General features: G+C 45.3%; 1 protein-coding gene across 5 annotated transcripts in view; it reads left to right on the top strand.

The window, feature by feature from the left end:
* The window catches only part of lmo7a (LIM domain 7a), a 110,623-nt gene that overhangs the window by 35,819 nt on the left and 55,589 nt on the right, over positions 1–19,215 (top strand). For all 5 annotated transcript variants that reach the window (XM_084161117.1, XM_084161116.1, XM_084161114.1 and 2 more), the window contains exon 2: positions 17,663–17,891. The gene's annotated coding sequence lies outside the window, so the exon portion shown is untranslated. The remainder of the gene's footprint in view (positions 1–17,662; positions 17,892–19,215) is intronic.

The following is a 19,215-nucleotide window of genomic DNA, read 5'->3' as shown; positions in this document are numbered from 1 at the left end:
CTGACCAGGTGAATCCAGGTGAAAGCTATGATCCCTTATTGATGTCACTTGTTAAATCCACTTCGATCAGTGTAGATGAAGGGGAGGAGACAGGTTAAAGAAGGATTTTTAATCTATGAGACAATTGAGACATGGACTGTGTTTAGTGTGTGTACATGAACGTGTGTGTGTTCATACCTCCAGATGTTCATACCGTTTCTGTACCACACTGGGGTATACTCAGGGTCGGCTCCAGGCATAAGCACCATAAGAAGTCACTTAGGGCCCCCGGCCACTATGTGGCCTCGACCAAAAAAATTAAAAACTCAGTCGGGGTCTCTACTTACTGTTGAGAGTTAGAATAGTAGAATACACAAGGTGCAAGTTTGAAATGTGGTTGTGCATTAGCAGTTTTTCTCTTGTTTTGTCAGTCACTGACAGTCACTCAATTAGCCATGTCAGATAACAATTTTTTGATTGGTAATGATAGTCTAGCCAGTTATCTAAACTGGTAGTAATCATGGCCGAATACCAACCGGGCACAAAGGGAACGTGCCCAGGGGCCCTGACATCCAGGGTTCACCCATTGATTTTGTTAGTCACGCTCACTCAGATATCAATAACATGGCATAAGTCATTGCAAAAATTGTCTCTTCGAACCATGGCAAAATGAGTAGAACTGCAGGAAGTTAACTTTAAAACATAGATTTTTCTCTCTAATGTCAAGAGGGGGGCCACAAAAGAAATTGTCCACTTGGTGGGCCCCCCCCCCCCCCCCCCACCAAGTCTTGCTTAGGGCCCCCAAAAAGCTAGAGCCGGCCCTGGGTATTGCACACAAGGGGGCGCTATTTCTTTCCAAACGTAACAACAACAAAAAATCTAACAAAGTATTTGCGAATTCCCATAGCGGTCGCTAGCTAAATGCTAAACAGCGCTAACAAACAAATAAATTGCACGGGAAGACACCCCAGCCCATAAAGTTGTACAACTACACTATATATGCAAAAGTATGTGGAGACCCCTTCAAATGAGTGGATTCGGCTGTTTCAGCCAGACACGTTGCTGACAGGTGTATAAAATTGAGCACACAGCCATAGACAAACATTGCCAGTGGAATGGCCTTACTGAAGAGCTCAGTGACTTTCAACGTGGCACTGTCATAGGATGCCACCTTTCCAGCAAGTCAGTTAGTCAAATTTCTGCCCTGCTAGAGCTGCTCCGGTCAACTGTAAGTGCTGTTATTGTGAAGTGGAAATGTCTAGGAGCAACAACGGCTCAGCCACGAAGTGGTAGGCCACACAAGTTCACAGTACGGGACCGACGAGTGCTGAAGCGCGCAGCGCGTAAAAATCGTCTGTCCTCGGTTGCAACACTCACTATAGAGTTCCAAACTTTCTCTGGATGCAACGTCAGCACAATAACTATTCGTCGGGAGCTTCATGAAATGGGTTTCCATGGCTGAGCAGCCGCACACCAGCCTAAGATCACTGTGTGCAATGCCAAGCGTCGGCTGGAGTTGTGTAAACCTCGCCGCCATTGGACTCTGGAGCAGTGGCTCAATCCAGGCTCTGTCGTAGCCGGCCGCGACCAGGAGACCCATGGGGCGGCGCACAATTGGCCCAGCGTCGTCCAGGGTAGGGAATGGCCGGCAGGGATGTAGCTCAGTTGGTAGAGCATGGCGTTTGCAATGCCAGGGTTGTGGGTTCGATTCACACGGGGGGCCAGTATGAAAAAAATTAATAATGTATGCACTCACTAACTGTAAGTCGCTCTGGATAAGAGCGTCTGCTAAATGACTAAAATGTAAAATGTAAATGTAAATGAAACGTGTTCTCTGGAGTGATGAATCACACTTCACCATCTGGCAGTCTGACAGACAAATCTGGGTTTGGCTGATGCCAGGAGAACACTACCTGCCTGAATGCATAGTGCTGACTTTAAAGTTTGGCGGAGGAGGAATAATGGTCTGGGGCTGTTTTTCATGGTTCGGGCTAGGCCCCTTAGTTCCAGAGAAGGGAAATCTTAACGCTACAGCATACAATGACATTCTAGACGATTCTGTGATTCCAAATTTGTGGCAACAGTTTTGGGAAGGCCCTTTCCTGTTTCATGACAATGCCCCCGTGCACAAAGCGAGGGTCCATACAGAAATGGTTTGACAAAATCGGTGTGTAAGAACTTGACTGGCCTGCACAGAGCCCTGACCTCAACTCCATTGAACACCTTTGGGATGAATTGGAATGCCGACTGCGAGCCAGGCCTAATCGCCCAACATCAGTGCCCGACCTCACAAATGCTCTTGTGGCTGAATGGAAGTACGTCCCCGCAGCAATGTTCCAACATCTAGTGGATAGCCTTCCCAGAAGAGTGGAGGCTGTTATAGCAGTAAAAGGGGGACCAACTCCATATTAATGCCCATTATTTTGGAATGAGATGTTTGAGCAGGTGTCCACATACTTTTGGTCATGTAGTGTATTTCAGGGATCCTGATCCAGGAAGGGATTGATTGTCTCTGCTGTAACCAAGAAGCTTTATCTTGCAAGCCTCTTAGCTAGCAAACTAGCAAACCAAATGCATAGCATGAGCCCTGAGTTGGAGGTAATTTATTTGGAACATCTTAGATGGTTAAACTTAGTTACAGTGAGGGAAAAAAGTATTTGATCCCCTGCTGATTTTGTACGTTTGCCTACTGACAAAGAAATGATCAATTTTAATGGTAGGTTTATTTGAACAGTGAGAGACAGAATAACAACAACAAATTCCAGAAAAACGCATGTCAAAAATGTTATGAATTGATTTGCATTTTAATGAGGGAAATAAGAATTTGACCCCCTCTCAATCAGAAAGATTCTTTTATACAGGTAACGAGCTGAGATTAGGAGCACACTCTTAAAGGCACAGCTCCTAATCTCAGTTTGTTACCTATATAAAAGACACCTGTCCACAGAAGCAATCAATCAATCAGATTCCAAACTTTCCACCATGGCCAAGACCAAAGAGCTCTCCAAGGATGTCAGGGACAAGATCGTAGACCTACACAAGCCTGGAATGGGCTACAACACCATCGACAAGCAGCTTGGTGAGAAGGTGACAACAGTTGGTGCGATTATTCGCAAATGGAAGAAACACAAAATAACTGTCAATCTCCCTTGGCCTGGGGCTCCATGCAAGATCTCACCTCGTGGAGTTGCAATGATCATGAGAACGGTGAGGAATCAGCCCAGAACTACATGGGAGGGTCTTGACAATGATCTCAAGGCAGCTGGGACCATAGTCACCAAGAAAACAATTGGTAACACACTACGCCGTGAAGGACTGAAATCCTGCAGCGCCCGCAAGGTCCCCCTGCTCAAGAAAGCACATATACAGGCCCGTCTGAAGTTTGCCAATGAACATCTGAATGATTCAGAGGAGAACTGGGTGAAAGTGTTGTGGTCAGATGAGACCAAAATCGAGCTCTTTGGCATCAACTCAACTCGCCGTATTTGGAGGAGGCGGAATGCTGCCTATGACCCCAAGAACACCATCCCCAACGTCAAACATGGAGGTGGAAACATTATGCTTTGGGGGTGTTTTTCTGCTAAGGGGACAGGACAACTTCACCGCATCAAAGGGACGATGGACGGGGCCATGTACCGTCAAATCTTGGGTGAGAACCTCCTTCCCTCAGCCAGGGCATTGAAAATGGGTCGTGGATGGGTATTCCAGCTTGACAATGACCCAAAACACACGGCCAAGGCAACAAAGGAGTGGCTCATAAAGAAGCACATTAAGGTCCTGGAGTGGCCTAGCCAGTCTCCAGACCTTAATCCCATAGAATATCTGTGGAAGGAGCTGAAGGTTCGAGTTGCCAAACGTCAGCCTTGAAACCTTAATGACTTGGAGAAGATCTGCAAAGAGGAGTGGGACAAAATCCCTCCTGAGATGTGTGCAAACCTGGTGGCCAACTACAAGAAACGTCTGACCTCTGTGATTGCCAACAAGGGTTTTGCCACCAAGTACTAAGTCATGTTTTGCAGAGTGGTCAAATACTTATTTCCCTCATTCAAATGCAAATCAATTTATAACATTTTTGACATGCGTTTTTCTGGATTTTTTTGTTGTTATTCTGTCTCTCACTGTTCAAATGCACCTACCATTAAAATTATAGACAGATCATGTCTTTGTCAGTGGACAAACGTACAAAATCAGCAGGGGATCAAATACTTTTTCCCTCACTGTATGCTTGGGGTCATTGTCCATTTGGAAGACCCATTTGCGACCAAGCTTTAACTTCCTGACTGATGTCTTGAGATGTTGCTTCAATATATCCACATAATTTTCCTTCCTCATGATGCCATCTATTTTGTGAAGTGCACTAGTCCCTCCTGCAGCTAAACATTCCCACAGCATGATGCTGCCACTCCCGTGCTTCACGGTTGGGATGGTGTTCTTCGGCTTGCAAGCAACCCCCTTTTTTTCTCCAAACATAATGATCATTATGGCCAAACAGTTCTATTTTTGTTTCATCAGACCAGAGGACATTTCTCCAAAAAGTACGATCTTTGTCCCCATGTGCAGTTGCAAACCGTACTCTGGCTTTTTTATGCCGGTTTTGGAGTAGTGGCTTCTTCTTTGCTGAGTGGCCTTTCAGGTAATGTCAATATAGGACTTTTACTGTGGATATAGAAACTTTTGTACCTGTTTTCTCCAGCATCTTCAAAAGGTCCTTTGCTGTTGTTCTGGGATTGATTTGCACTTTTCACAGCAAAGTACGTTCATATCTTGGAGACAGAAAGCATCTCCTTCCTGAGCGGTATGACGACTGTGTGGTCCCATGGTGTTTATACTTGCGTACTATTGTTTGTACAGATGAACGTGTTACCTTCAGGTGTTTGGAAATTGCTCCCAAGGATGAACCAGACCTGTGGAGGTCTACAACTTTTTTCTAAGGTCTTGGCTGATTTCTTTTGATTTTCCCATGATGTCAAGCAAAGAGGCACTGAATTTGAAGGTAGGCCTTGAAATATATCCACAGGTACATCTCCAAATTATGTCAATTAGCCTATCAGAAGCTTCTAAAGCCATGACATAATTTTCTGGAATTTACGAAGATGTTTAAAGGCACAACTTCTGACCCACTGGAATTGTGATACAGTGAATTATAAGTGAAATAATCTGTCTGGAAACAATTGTTGGAGAAATTACTTGTGTCACGCACAAAGTAGATGTTCTAACCAACTTGCCAAAACTATAGTTTGTTAACAAGAAATTTGTGGAGTGGTTGAAAAAAAAGTTTTAATGACTCCAACCTAAGTGTATATAAACTTCCAACTTCAACTGTATATATACACTACCGGTCAAAAGTTTTAGAACACCTACTCATTCAAGGGTTTTTCTTTATTTTTACTATTTTCTACATTGTAGAATAATAGTGAAGACATCAAAACTATGAAATAACACATATAGAATCATGTAGTAACCGAAAAAGTGTTAAATAAATCAAAATATATTTTATATTTGAGATTCTTCAAATAGCTACCCTTTGCCTTGATGACAGCTTTGCACACTCTTGGTATTCTCTCAACCAGCTTCACCTGGAATTATTTTCCAACGGTCTTGAAGGAGTTCCCACATATGCTGAGCACTTGTTGGCTGCTTTTCCTTCAATCTGCTGTTCGACTCATCCCAATCCATCTCAATTTGGTTGAGGTCGGGGGATTGTGGAGGCCAGGTCATCTGATGCAGCACTCCATCGTTCTCCTTCTTGGTAAAATAGCCCTTACACAGCTTGGATGTGTGTTGGGTCATTGTCCTGTTGAAAAACAAATGATAGTCCCACTAAGCCCAAACCAGATGCGATGGCGTATCGCTGCAGAATGCTGTGGTAGCCATACTGGTTAAGTGTGCCTTGAATTCTAAATAATTCACAGACAGTGTCACCAGCAAAGCACCCCCACACCATAACACCTCCTCCTCCATGTTTTACGGTGGGAAATACACATGCAGAGATAATCCGTTCACCCACACCGTGTCTCATAGTGGTTGGAACCAAAAATCTCAAATTTTGACTCTAGACCAAAGGACATATTTCCACCACTCTAATGTCCATTGCTCGTGTTTCTTGGCCCAAGGTAGTCTCTTCTTCTTATTGATGTCCTTTAGTAGTGGTTTCTTTGCAGCAATTCGACCATGAAGGCCTGATTCACACAGTCTCCTCTGAACAGTTGATGTTGAGATGTGTCTGTTACTTGAACTCTGTGAAGCATTTATTTGGGCTGCAATTTCTGAGGCTGGTAACTCTAATGAACTTATCCTCTGCAGCAGAGGTAATTCTGGGTCTTCCATTCCTGTGGCGGTCCTCATGAGACCCAGTTTCATCATAGCGCTTCATGGTTTTGCGAATGCACTTGAAGAAACTTTAAAAGTTAATGACATTTTCCGTATTGACTGACCTTCATGTCTTAAAGTAATGATGGACTGTCGTTTCGTTTTGCTTATTTGAGCTGTTCTTGCCATAATATGGACTTAGCCCTATTTGGTAAAATGCCATCTTCTGTATACCACTTAGGGTCATTGTCCTGCTGGAAGGTGAACCTCCGTCCCAGTCTCAAATCTCTGGAAGACTGAAACAGGTTTCCCTCAAGAATTTCCTTGTATTTAGCGCCATCCATCATTCCTTCAATTCTGACCAGTTTCCTAGTCCCTGCCAATGAAAAACATCCCCAAGGCATGATTCTGCCACCCCCTGCTTCACTGTGGGGATGGTGTTCTCGGGGTGATGAGAGGTGTTGGGTTTGCGCCAGACATGTGCTATATAGCAGTATCCAAATCCATCGGATGTAGTGATCAAAATATAGTAGCCATATCTTGGAAAACCACATTTCCAAAGGCTGGGCCTAATATAGTGTATAAGAGGTCATACAATAAGTTTTGTAGTGATTCCTATGATTTAAATAATATTTGTTTGTCTGTGGTGTGTAATGAGGAGCATCCAGATGCTGCAGTTGACATATTTATGAAATTTCTTATTCCAGTTACTAATAAGCATGCACCCATTAAGAACATTACTGTAAAAACTGTTAAATCCCCTTGGATTGATGAGGAATTGAAAAATGGTATGGTTGAGAGGGATGAGGCAAAAGGAATGGCAAATAAGTCGGGCTGCACAACTGGATGGCAAACGTACGGCAAATTTAGAAATCATGTGACTAAACTGAATAAAAGAAGAAGAAACTATACTATGAAACAAAGATAAATGATATAAAGAATAATAGTAAAAAGCTTTGGAGCACCTTAAATGAAATTTTGGGCAAAAAGGCAAACTCAGCTCCATCATTCATTGAATCAGATGGCGCATTCATCACAAAACCCACTGATATTGCCAATTACTTAAATTATTTTTTTAATTGGCAAGATTAGCTAACTTAGGCATGACATGCCAGCAACAAATGCTGACACTACACATCCAAGTGTAACTGATCAAATTATGAAAGACAAGCATTGTATTTTTGAATTCCGTTAAGTGAGTGTGGAAGAGGTGAATTTTTTTTTGTCTGTCAACAATGACAAGCCACCGGGGTCTGACAACTTGGATGGAAAATTACTGAGGATAATAGCGGTGTCACGATCGTCGTAATGAGCGGACCAAGGCGCAGCGTGATATGCGTACATCTTTTAATTAGTACTTTAAACAATACAACAAAACAACAAAACGAAACGTGAAGTCCTCGGTCATAAACACAAACCTACACGGAACAAGATCCCACAAAAGACAAGTGCACAAACAGGCTGCCTAAGTATGGTTCCCAATCAGAGACAACAAGCCACAGCTGACTCTGATTGGGAACCACCCCGGCCAACATAGAAATACACGAACTAGAATATGAACATAGAAAACACAACAAAGAAACTAACACCCTGGCTCAACATATAAGAGTCCCCAGAGCCAGGGCGTGACAAGCGGATGATATTGCAACTCCTATTTGCCATATCTTCAATCTAAGCCTACTAGAAAGTGTGAGCCCTCAGGCCTGGAGGAAAGAAAAAAAAATGTACGCTACCCAAGAATAGTAAAACCCCTTTACTGGCTCAAATAGCTGACCAATCAGCCTGTTTACCAATCCTTTGTAAACTTTTGGAAAAAATTGTGTTTGACGAGATAAATGCTATTTTACTGTAAACAAATGGACAAACAGACTTTCAGCACACTTATAGGGAAGGACCGTCAACAAGCACGGCACTTACACAAATGACTGATGATTGGCTGAGAGAAATTGATGATAAAAAGATGGTGGGAGCTGTTTTGTTAGACTTCGGTGTGGCTTTTGACATTATCGATCATATTCTGCTGATGGAAAAACATATGTGTTATATTGCAATTTTGTGGAAAAAGAGTTACCTGTCTAACAGAACACAGAGTGTGTTCTATAATGTAAGCCTCTCCAACATAATCCAAGTAGAATCAGGAATTCCCCAGGGCAGCTGTCTAGGCCTCTTACATTTTTCAATCTTTAATAATGACATGCCACTGGCTTTGAGTAAAGCCAGTGTGTCTATGTATGCGGATGACTCAACACTATACATGTCATCTAATATAGCGAGTGAAATCACTACAACACTTAACAAATAGCTGCAGTTCGTTTCAGAATGGGTGGCAAGGAATAAGTTAATCCTAAATATTTCAGAAACTAAAAGTATTGTATTTGGGACAAATCATTCACTAATTCCTAAACCTCAACTAAATCTTGTAATAAATAATGTGGAAATTCAGTAAGTTGATGTGACTAAACTGCTTGGAGTAACCCTGGATTGTAAACTATTATGGTCAAAATATGTTGATATAACAGTAGCAAAGATGGGGGGAAGTCAATCCATAATAAAGCGCAGCTCTGCCTTTTTAACAACACTATCAACAAGGTAGTTCCTACAAGCCCTAGTTTTGTCGCACCTGGACTACTGTTCAGTCGTGTGGTCAGGAGCCACAAAGAGGGACCTCTGAAAATTACAATTGGCTCAGAACAGGGCAGCACGGCTGGCCCTTAAATGCACACGGAGAGCTAACATTAATAATATGCTTGTAAATATCTCATGGCTCAAAGTGGAGGGGAGATTGACTTCATCACTACTTGTTTTTGTAAGAAGTGTTGACATGCTGAATGCACCGAGGTCTCTGTTTGAACTACTAGCACACAGCTCGGACACCCATGCATACCCCACAAGACATGCCACCAAAGGTCTCTTCACAATCCCCAAGTCAAGAACAGACTATGTGAGGCGCACAGTACTTCATGGCTACAGAAAAAGTGTACTGGCTGGATGTCCTTTGGGTGGTGGACCATTCTTGATACACATGGGAAACTGTTGTGTGTGAAAAACCCAGCAGCGTTGCAATTCTTGGCACATTCAAACCGGTGTGCCTGGCACCTCCTACCATACCCAGTTCAAATGCACTTAAATCTTTTCCATTCACCTTCTGACTGGCACACATACACAGTCCATGTCTCAGTTGTCTTAAGGCTTAAAAATCATTATTTAACCTGTCTCCTCCCCTTCACTGATTTGAAGTGGATTTAACAAGTAACATCAATGTCACACCCTGGCTCTGGGACTCTATATGTTGAGCCAGGGTGTGTTCATTCTATGTGTTCTGTTTCTTTGTTTGGGTGTTCTAGGTTGGTTATTTCTATGTTTGCCTGTGTGACTCCCAATCAGAGGCAACGAGTGTCAGCTGTCGGCTGGTTGTCTCTGATTGGGAGCCATATTTAACTGTCTGTGTTTCACTTTGGGTTTGTGGGTTTTTGTTCCTTATCGGTCAGTGTCACCGTGGACTTCACGAGTCGTGTTTTGTTTTGTATACTTTTACTCATTAAAGTCATGTTTGTTTCACACGCTGCGCCTTGGTCTACTTCGCTACAAGACGATCGTGACAGAAAAACCCACCAAACAACGACCAAGCAGCGTGTCCAGGAACACACGCAGGAGGTGACGCTGGTGGATGTCCTCCTCGGTTGGGGGCAGATTACCGAGGAGGAGGCCGTCCGGTACCGGAAGGCGATAAAGGGGGAGACCCAGGCAGGAGAGGAGCAGCGGCGCCAAACGGGTCAACGTCGGACAGGCGAGAGGCAACCCCAAGACATTTTTAGGGGGGGGCACACGGCATGGACGACGGGGCTGACGGAGGCAGACAAGGGGCGAGTTCAGAGGGCCACCAGGTTACGGGAGCCATTGGTGAGAAGGGGGAAGGAATTTGTAGAGGCACGGCGAGAGGTACTGAGGTGTATTGCCAGTCCGGTCCGGCCCGTTCCTGATCCCCGTTTAAGGCCAGTGGTGTGTGTTCCCAGTACGGTCCGGCCTGTTCCTGCTCCACGCACCAAGCCTACGGTGTGCGTCGCCAGCCCAGCCCGGCCTGTCCCTGCTCCACGCACCAAGCCTACGGTGTGCGTCGCCAGCCCTGCCCGGCCTGTTCCTGCTCCACGCACCAAGCCTACGGTGTGCGTCGCCAGCCCTGCCCGGCCTGTCCCTGCTCCACGCACCAAGCCTACGGTGTGCGTCGCCAGCCCAGTCCGGCCTGTTCCTGCTCCACGCACCAAGCCTACGGTGTGCGTCGCCAGCCCTGTCCGGCCTGTCCCTGCTCCACGCACCAAGCCTACGGTGTGCGTCGCCAGCCCTGCCCGGCCTGTCCCTGCTCCACGCACCAAGCCTACGGTGTGCGTCGCCAGCCCTGTCCGGCCTGTCCCTGCTCCACGCACCAAGCCTACGGTGTGCGTCGCCAGCCCTGTCCGGCCTGTCCCTGCTCCACGCACCAAGCTTACGGTGTGCGTCGACAGCCCAGCCCGGCCTGTCCCTGCTCCACGCACCAAGCCTACGGTGTGCGTCGCCAGCCCAGCCCGGCCTGTCCCTGCTCCACGCACCAAGCCTACGGTGTGCGTCGTCAGCCTGGTCCAGCCCGTTCCTGCCACTCGCACCAAGCCAGGGGTGCGAGTCGTCAGCCTGGTCCAGCCCGTTCCTGCCACTCGCACCAAGCCAGGGGTGCGAGTCGTCAGCCTGGTTCAGCCCGTTCCTGCTACTCGCACCAAGCCCGGGGTACGAGTCGTCAGCCTGGTAAGGCCCGTCGCTGCTCCACGCACCAAGCCTAGGGTGCGAGTCGTCAGTCCGGCACAACCCGTGCCTGGGTCATCGGTGCCAATTCAGGTACCGCTCAACTGCTCCACTAAGGAGCTGAAGCCTACCGCCCCTGCTACGTCCAGTCCAGCTCCAGCCAGCGGGGCCAGACCGGACCAGGGGCGCTATGGGGGGTTTGTTGGAGGGTGGTGGGCAAGGCCGGAGCCAGAACCGCCGCCGAGGAGGTATGCCCACCCAGCCCTCCCCTGTTTTGCTCGTATTTAGGCGCGGTCGCAGTCCGCGCCTTTAGGGGGGGGTACTGTCACACCCTGGCTCTGGGACTCTATATGTTGAGCCAGGGTGTGTTCATTCTATGTGTTCTGTTTCTTTGTTTGGGTGTTCTAGGTTGGTTATTTCTATGTTTGCCTGTGTGACTCCCAATCAGAGGCAACGAGTGTCAGCTGTCGGCTGGTTGTCTCTGATTGGGAGCCATATTTAACTGTCTGTGTTTCACTTTGGGTTTGTGGGTTTTTGTTCCTTATCGGTCAGTGTCACCGTGGACTTCACGAGTCGTGTTTTGTTTTGTATACTTTTACTCATTAAAGTCATGTTTGTTTCACACACTGGCGCCTTGGTCTACTTCGCTACAAGACGATCGTGACAATCAATAAGGGATCGTAGCTTTCACCTGGTCAGTCTGTCATGGAAAGAGCAGTTGTTCCTAATGTTTTGTACACACAGTGAATAATTAAAATGACAGATAATAAACAGTAGCAGCAGCGTATGTGATGAGTCAAAAACTTTTGTGCAAAAAGGGTCAATGCAGATAGTCCGGGTAGCTAATTGGTAACCCTAGAGTCGATGTCTGGTCCCCCACAAAAATCGAATTAACATAATAAAGAAATCCCCATAAAAATCAATCAGTTTAAGCTAGAGATGTTTGTTTTGTTGCATTGGATGCGTCTCAATCCACCGCATCGACTGATGTCGCACATCCGCACCACAAGCATCTTGGGACTCGTCTGAAGTCGGTACAGCCGATCTGCCAACTTCTGTCTGTAGCGTCCGAACAGTTTGGGCTACACACTAATATGACCCCTCAGTGGAAAGGTGTGTGAATACTTTCTGAAGGCACTGCATGTCAAAGTGTGTCAAATATGTAAGTTGAAAACACTATGGTAAAAGCACTGTGTATGTGTGTGAGTATCCCTAACCTTGCCAACAGACAAAAAGAGCTGTGAATGGATCAGTGGTTCACCTATTAGGGCCTTGATGGGCTTGGCAAAAGTAACATGGCGTGATGTGTAATGAAACTACTTTTTTTGGAGAACGTTTCTTTGGGACCATCAGGCGAAGTCCTGACAACTGATACACAGAAATGTTATTCCCATGAAACGTGTCTAGAACATTAATATCTTACATTTGGAGAACATGGCAACCATGTTTTGTGTTTGTTTGGTGGGACGTTGATGGAATGTTCTCCTAACCCTCAGAAAACTGGACACAGTAATGTTCTTGCAATGTTCTCATGAAACGTGTCTAGAACGTTAATATCTAATATTGTGAGAACATGGCAACCATGTCCTGTGTATGTTTGATGGAACGTTGATGGAATATTTTCCTAACCTACAGAAAACTGGACACATTAATGTTCTTGCAACGTTCCCATGAAAAGTGTCTAGAGCATGGTAACCACGTTCTGGGTAAGTTCTATTTGACATTAAGGGAATGGTCTCTTGGAAACATTCCATGCACATCACGGGAACATTCCAATGAAACATTAGTTAATTACCTAATGAGACTCTTAAGGAAAGGTTCTCTAAAGTTGTGGGAACGTTTTTTGTTAGCTGGGCAGGCCATGTTTGTGTTCTTACGCTAAGCCCTTTAGACTGTAAAAAGTTAGCGTGGAACCCCGTACTATCGGCATATTCAACAGCGTTTAAGAAATATATTACCTTCAACAGTGGTACCTTGTGATCAACCATCAATGTTTTGTGATTATTGGTGTCGTAAAAATGTTAGCTAACAGGTTAGCAATTAGCATGTTTGACATTTCAGTGGAAATACTACTATTATCAGCTTTTTGATAAGCGGTTTAGCAAAAAATACATCCCGTATTATCGGCATACGGTCCCCAGTTATAGGCCAACTTACTATTTTGTTCAATTAGAAGATATATCCATTTCATTTTGTTCAAAAAAGAGACGCCAACCTCGTATCCGAAGTGTTTACTAGATAGCTGAATAGTTGGCTAGCCTTACGGTAAAAAAAATGACTTGCCTGTCAACTTTTCATTGCGTAGCCCACTGGGCCCTCCTGTGGACTCTTAAAAAATGGTTCTTCACCAACATATTCAGTGTTTTAACCAAATAATGTCTCATAATTTGTGTTACAGATTAATCTTATGTTTTGAGAAAGTAGATACCAGTTTAATACTAAAATATAAATGAGTATGAATAATTTACATCAAATAAAACTTTAATTTCAGTAATGTGCATTGACATAAACAATGAAAACACTGTTGGAGTTTGTGTTGCAGAGATGCACTTGGAAAGTAAAGGAAGAAATACACAAGATGGGTTGAATATATATATTTAAGACTTATTTTTTTGTACAAATAAATAATTTCATATGGACACAAACAAAACAAACAATTAAATCTCGACCTCCATCCCTATATTGTCACAAAAATCACAATAAAAATCCAGCTCCACCGCTACCTCTGGATCCCACTGCACACACCTGCAGTGGAACCAGTGCTGGCAGAATTGACAGCACACCCATGGCACCTCAGATCTACACTCCTGAGGGGAGCTTGCAGGCAGATCACGCTCCCCGCAGCGAGCACAGCAGGTGGTGTCTTCTTTTATAAAAAATAAAATAATAATCAAATTGATTAACATGGTTTTGCAAAATGTAGAAGTTCTTCAACAACAATAGTAATTGATACAACTGAGAGAGAGATAAACAGATTATGAAGTACCTGAGAGTGGTGGAGCTTTTTTCTTCCTTTTCTGTGCTGCAGTTTGAGAAAAAGTAGTGATAGAAAACCCCCTTTCAGGAAAAAACTTTTCAACTTTTTTACATCAATATCTCTGGAGGAAGCTGCAGAAGTTTTGGAGGAGGTGGAGGTGACTTGAGGGCTGGTGCTATGGACTGTAGATATGTAAAGAGAGATTTTATTTTATTTACATTGCTGTTTTATAAAACAGATAACAGTCATTTTTTCGTAACATGTGTTTACCTGTGGAGGTGGCTGTATTCAAATTGCAGGGGGCAGGGACACCAGACGAGGCTGCTATGGTGGTGTGACCAGGGGAGACGGAGGAGGCAGTTGGTCCAGAGGAGGCCGTGTTGGTGGTGGCAGACATGCGGGGTGGTGTGCATTGTGGTGGTGGTGGACAAAACCGCCGCCGATGGCTTGGAGGAGCTGGTGTTTGTAACGGTGGGGTTGAGGGGCCGACGATGGTGTGGCCGGGAGAGTAGGCACGTGGCCTTCTTCTGCAGCTGGGGACTCCGGCGGCTCCTACAGGTGTTGCACACTGAGGGCACTGGCAGTGGTGATGCAGCTGTCAGGATGGGTTCCAGCAGGGGTCCAGCAGAGGCGATGGTGTCAATGGTCTCATCCATGGCAGCCCTCTCCTGTGCCCTCTGTGTTCTGAGGGCTGCCCGACGCTCTTTCTCCTCTGCCTCGGCCCTCTCCTTCTCACCCCTCTCCTGCCACTGGCGCGTGTATTCCTCCCCGGTGAGGCATGTGGCGACCACATGGAGTCTTCTGTATCGGTCTAGCCGACACTTCAGGACAGTAAGGATGTGCCCAAGGTCCTTCGCTATCAGCCCCCCCTCTATTAGGGGGTGCTCTTCTAGAGCTAGGGCTGGGACTGGAGCAGGGGCTGAGGGTCCTCCTGTGGTCACTGGGGAGGAGGTGCTGATGGACGGCACAGTGCTGCTGGTTCCAGGAGAGGCGGTGGTGGGACCCGGTAGGGACTGAGACGGCACTAAACGGGACCCTTCAATGGCTGAAGGGTCAAAAGGGAAGAGGCCACACTTCTTAAACCCTTCCACCACATAACGCATGTCCTTGCAGCGCTGGTATGGGTAGCAGAATACTCTGGCAAATTCTGATTTGTTTACCATGTAGGAGTGGTCAAAATGGCTATGTTCTCCAGCTACCTTGGAGAACTCAGCCTTTAAAGGGCCAAAGTATGCCACGTCCAGCAGCTGCAGGACATGGGTGCAGTGTGGTGGAAGACAAAGAAGTATAACCCCTTCCCTTAGTGCCGCCGCGAGCACCTCCGGGTCCATGTGGCTCCTGTGCCCATCGAAGAGGAGAAGGAGAGGGCACTCCTTCACTGCATGCTTAATGAAGTGCTGAAACCACTTCCTAACCATCCATACAAGGCTTGGGGGGGGGCCTCCCAGTGTGTAGTGGCCACCGGGGAAACACTTGGGGTAGATGATAAATGGGGGGACGTCCTCCCCAGCTACATTGAAGCAGGCCAGCACTGTGATGTGCTCCTTGGTCCCCGGAGCTTGCTGGTACACGTGTTTTGCGCGACGGGGAGCCAGCACTTTGTGCCTGCTCTGGTCGCTATGAAACCCAGACTCATCACAGTTATAGATTTGTCTGGGTTTCTCCCTCAACCCACTCTCCTCCAAGTGCTTCTCATAAGAAGTGAAGAAGGTGTCCATTGTCGGACGTGTGGCACACTCAGCTCTCCCCCTGTCCAGGGTGTCCGGCCTCCTCATACTCAGGTTCTTGTGCCTCCTCCTGAACATTTCCCACCACCTCTTCCCCGGTGGTGGGATTGTTTCCCCTGGGTACCGAAACCTACAATAGAATAGAATATATAATTGTATATCCAGGATGAAAATGCTTGTTTTGGCATCACCGTACACATCCACATTTATATCACACACATTGAGAACAGTCAGTCCAGCAATCCACATACATAAACACATAGAACACCAAATACCTGCATATTTTGTTGGCGTATTTCATCAGCCTCTGTCTGGTGAAGGGGAACCCATGGCTGCCGCAGTAGATACAGTACTGCACCAGATAATTTTCATCCTCTGGTGCAAGCAATGTGGGTGGTCCACTGCGACAACCATGGGTCACCCAGCCGCTCAGGATCTGCCGAGGTACACCATGCACCTTGGTAGATAAGAAAATATAACTGTTACTAGCAGATAAAATTCACATACACATGGTAATTTCCTAAAAACAAAAGATGCCAAACCTTGGCAGCCTGGCGGATAGCCATCCCTGCCCCGCAGTCCTCAATGGCATGGAACATGTCCACCTCACTCCACTACTTCCTCTTGACTTTCTCCATGCTGTGGTGGTAAATACATGTAGCTAAATAACTTGGCATACTATACACATTTTAGAAAGATAACTCAATCTGAATATGTATAAACATTTACATTTCAAAGCTAAGGCATTGAAAGGTGATGAGTGTTCACAATAACTGAAAGTTTACCCACGTTTTTTGTTTGATGTTATCTGTAATGAAAATTAGTGTCCCAATTAGTTTAATATTGATGCATACATTGTAACATTTTACTAAATACTGCCTCTATGTAGCTGTTGTAAGATGAAACATAGCCAACAGTGATAGGTGTCAAAAAGTTCATGGTTCAAAGTTCCAAATACATTTTTGGCAGATTGTGCAAAACGCCCCCATCAGAGGACTCCAATTTTGATACGGTAAAGCTTGACAACATTCAGCTGTTTTCGTGATATGTATTATCTAACGCTTACAATTTCTTTCCTTTTTGCTGTCTTAGCAGTTCTATCAACATTTAGCAACTAAGCTAGCAATATTAGAAAATCCGTTAGCTATATCTCAGAGGTAAAGAGTTGATGTGTGGTCTGTCGCGCAGTCGAATTTTACAATATGCAGCGTGTCCCACAAAATGTGTACATATATAACTTTTTTGAAAACTCTCAAAAACGAACTTAACTTACATAAATTGCACTGAAAATCGGTGGTCAGCTAGCTAGAAGGGTGTCTTTAGTCGCAAAACTTACCGTTATTTTCCAGTCCATTTAAATGTTGAGCTCGAGGTGATTTAGTCCTCCAACCGCTAGAGAGTGTTAGAAGTTAGGGGGTGTCCGATGTTGGGGGTAAATTAGCTATCATTGTCGTCATCATGATACAAAGCATGGCTTACTGGACTGTGCTTGCATGACAGACTGGAAAACAGTTAGGGGTCAGAGTTGCGGTCATCAGAAGTGTGTGTGGGGGGAGATGGCTGCGTGTGTTTGTGTGTACAGTAATTTAGGGAAATCTTGTGACTTGGGATGAATTACATAACAATATTCAATGCATTCTCTGGTCTGGGGAAGAGGTTAAGAAACTAACACGAACTCCACAAGTGTGTTTGTGTCACGGGTGTAAGTGTGCACGTGGGTGCCTCCGTGTGTTTTTTTGGGGGGGGTTTTACCAGAAGTCCTCACAAGGATAGTTAAACAAGGACAAGTGGGGACATGTACCCGGGGAGGATAACCCTAAGGAGCTAAATGACAAAAAGACACATCACTCTGTCTTTCAGACTGTGTGCTCACGATTGTGTTTGTGTGTGTGTATTGCAGGAACTTGAGGAGTCGTCCGGCCAATGAGCCAGCAGCAGTAGCAGCAGATTTAGAGAAAGAGACAGTGGTTTCGGAGACAGCTGGTACAGTGAGTGAGCGGGGAGAGAGGATATATTACCTATACTGAGAGGAGGAGGACACAGGAGAGACTCTTTGGATAGCTTGGACTCTCTGGCTTCTAGACCACACAGCAGATCCTCTGACAACACACTCAAAGGCAGCAGTGAGGGTATGGACAAACACACACACACACACACACACACACACACACAGGTCAATCTCAACTACACACACACACACTCACAGACAGACTGACACACACACGTCAATCTCAATTGGACAGGACCCGAGTTGTGTGTGTTTGGTTCTACTTTGTTATGTTTCTATACACACGCATGCACATACGCACACACATGCACAGTCTTGTCCAGCTAACCTTGTGGGGACACATAATTCAGTCCCATTCAAAATCCTGTTTTCCCTAACCACTAACCCTAACCTGTACGCTTACCCTAACCCTAACCCTAACATTAACCTTAACCCAAAAACCTAACCCTAAACCTAACCCTAGCTCCTAACCCTAAAACTAACCCTAGCTCCTAACCCTAACCCTTAACGTAATTCTAACAGTAATTCTAACCTTAACCCTAAACCCCCTAGAAATAGCATTTGACCCCAGTTGGTCAAATTTTGTTTGTTTACTATTCTTGTGGGGACTTCTGGTCCACACAAGAATAGTTCAATACGGCCACACACACACACACACATCAATCTCAATTATCATGCACCCCAGTCGGACAGGACTTGAGTTGTGTGTTTTGGTTTTACTTTTTATGCTATGTTTTAGGCGCTTAGCAGTATTCCTTTAGCCTCTATATCTTAGTCTGAGATCTTGAGTGGTAGTGATTGTGTTAACGTGATGGTATTTGAAGGGCGGGTATTTATTTGTTTATTTAGGACTATCTGAGATAATCTGTGAAGTTCACACTGAGCATGTTGATTTTACTGATACCAGATCGTGACATTTGACAGTGAGCAGTGGCGGCTCCTGAAAAAATTCTCAGGAGGGGCAATTTTTCTGATGATTTAGGTGACCTACACACATTTTAAAAAAGATATGTCCAGCAACAACATGAAGACAGGGGCAGCATATAAGTCAATACCAGAAGCATTTATTGACTGATCTGGGGAGATGGATTCCAGTTTCTGTGACAGATTATAAATAATCTCTGATGCCTTTGTTATATTAGCTTTTGGTTGAATGTACTGTCGTAGTAAATATATAATGTTATAGCTTGGTCTGACTAAAATCTTGTGCATGACCCATTTTGTGTTGGGCGTTTGTTTTCAATCAATGCTGTTCCTATCCTATAACAATGGACAAAAGAGTCCTATCTTGTCAGCCTTGTCAGCAGGTGGCCAAGGACAACACCCACGCCATAGGTCTCTCAGTTCTTCCAACTCACGAGTTCTTGCTCTGAGGACACACACACACACACACACACACACACATCATCACTGATAACACACACACACACACACATCATCACTGT

Source organism: Coregonus lavaretus (assembly GCF_964263955.1).
Source record: "Coregonus lavaretus genome assembly, chromosome: 5".
In the NCBI taxonomy this organism is placed as follows: Eukaryota; Metazoa; Chordata; class Actinopteri; order Salmoniformes; family Salmonidae; genus Coregonus; species Coregonus lavaretus.
The sequence above is the reverse complement of the archived record's forward strand: the minus strand, read 5'-3'. Positions and strand labels throughout refer to the sequence as shown.